This window comes from Mus caroli, chromosome 6 (assembly GCF_900094665.2).
Source record: "Mus caroli chromosome 6, CAROLI_EIJ_v1.1, whole genome shotgun sequence".
Classification (NCBI taxonomy): domain Eukaryota; kingdom Metazoa; phylum Chordata; class Mammalia; order Rodentia; family Muridae; genus Mus; species Mus caroli.
In genome coordinates this window covers 122,364,555-122,366,742 of record NC_034575.1, presented here as the reverse complement: position 1 = coordinate 122,366,742, position 2,188 = coordinate 122,364,555, and positions in this window count along the sequence as shown.

Here is a 2,188-nt window from a genome sequence, read left to right as displayed (position 1 = left end):
CTATGCAGCCAAGGCTGAACTTGAACTCACTCATTAGATTTAAATCTATTCTCTCTCTTCTTTCCCAGCACTGGGGTTTTTGGCTACCATGACTGCCAATTTATATAGTAAACTCATTTTATTTGTAGTGCATTTCCCCCCTGCTGAGACCAAACAGCTGACAGGAAACAGCTGAAGAGATGGTGGGTTCGTCTTGGTTCCCAGTGTGGGGTACACAGTCCGTCACGGTGGTGGGAGAAGCTGTCCTCCATTGTGGGAGAAAGGCTGCTGTTCACATTCCCCAGCAGTCACAGAGCAGGGATCAGCTCCACTCACTTAATTCTGTGTGATTCCATCTCCTAAACTTTCCTCAACATCCCTAAATGGCACCACTAACTGGGGCCCATGAGCCTATGGGGACATTTCCCATCCCAAGCATAATGACATTAAGGCCCAGAAGATGATATGAGATAATACAGGCAGGAATACTCTACTGCAGTGAAGCAAGCTCACACACCTGTTAACTCACATAGCACCATGATTTAATAGTAAGGTAGATAGAACCCGTTCAGGTGGCAGAAATGCCTCAGAAATGTCTTGTTTTCCCCCACAGTCCACACTGCATCCCACAAATCTGACTTACCCTCCCCAGCCCTCCTGCTCACATGGCCACACCCCCGTAACCCCCACTTTACCCTCTATCTAGAGATGTTCTTAGCCAAGGAAAGAAATTCAAAGGAGGGGCTCAAGCTATTTGAACAATAGCAAACTTTACAGGTTTATATAATCACCTGCACTCATTTCTTCGGAGAAATGGGCTATCCTTAAGGGCTGACCAAGTGTGGGGGTTACAGGTGTAAACCACCTCATCCAAACATGTATTTGTGAAGCCAGTGTGTAATGCTGAAGTTTTAATGTGCTGAGAGTAAAAGTTTTCTGGTCACCAGAGAAGGACATACGTTCCAAGTGTCCAACAACAGCCTGACCAACCACCGAACCTTTGCAGAAAGAGCCACTGAACAAAGCCAAACACCCAATTCTCAAGCAACTGCAGACACAGTGGTGATGGGTGATGGAGATGATGCCAGAAGGATCTGGAGCAAGAAATCTTCAAGGACACTGTCATACTAAAGTGAGAGCAGAGACCCAAGGAGCCCTGAGCACTCTTGCTGTAGACTGGTCTAGGGTATGTGGTCAAGTAGGCATAATTTGAAAACCCATAAGATACCATGTGGGGGCAGCTGCCAGGTAATAATGAAATTTGAGCTGGTGAGCATGCAGCTACACACATCTATTAAAAGCAAGCTCATGGCCACTTAGGAAAACTTCTTTTGGGCCCAAATTGAGGTTAAGCAACCAGTTTCCAAGAGAAACACTGTTAGATCTATAGGACAGAAGAAAAAAAAAACCACTCATGTAGGCTTAGAATTTTTCAAATCCTACTTTAATAAGGGTTCTTAATGCTTTAACCTCCCACTGACCAAATGTAGGGGAAGAAGAAGGCTAACAGAGCAAAGGGGACATGGACCTGTTTATAAGTAGTTTATTGGGGAGATTCCAATCTTCATTGCCTGCAGTTCAGTCCACTAGCAAAACACTGAACATGAATCAGCAGTAGCAGCTTAGCTTGATCCAGAAGAAACCCCTGAGCCTCCACAGATCAGCACGAAGCAGCTGGAACACGACCAAACGTTCTTTGGTGCGTTTCTCTTTCCCAACTCACCACCAGCAAAGAGCAAAGAAGAAAGCAAGGTGAACCAATTCCAGATGTCACCCGCTGCCTGTTGGGTTATACTTTCCAAACATCCTGTGTCCTCTCGAGCATCTGCTCCAGCAAAGCATCATCACATGTAGTTTCCAGAAAACCATCATTCATCTGGTCTCAGCAAGTCATCCTCTCATGTGTCTGCTTAAGCAAAACCTTCTCTGACAGTTTCCAGATAAATAAACATCACATGACACAACCGGACCTCCAACAAACCCAGAAACTCCCACTTCACACTCGGGACATCTGATCATGCTTGTTCGTTATGCAGGGGTCATATGTGCCATGTGCATGCATATATGTCCGTATTTTAAATATACTAACCAGTACCCCGGAGCTCTTGACTCTAACTGCATATGTATCAAAAGATGGCCTAGTCGGCCATCACTGGAAAGAGAGGCCCATTGGACTTGCAAACTTTATACGCCCCAGTACAGGGGAACG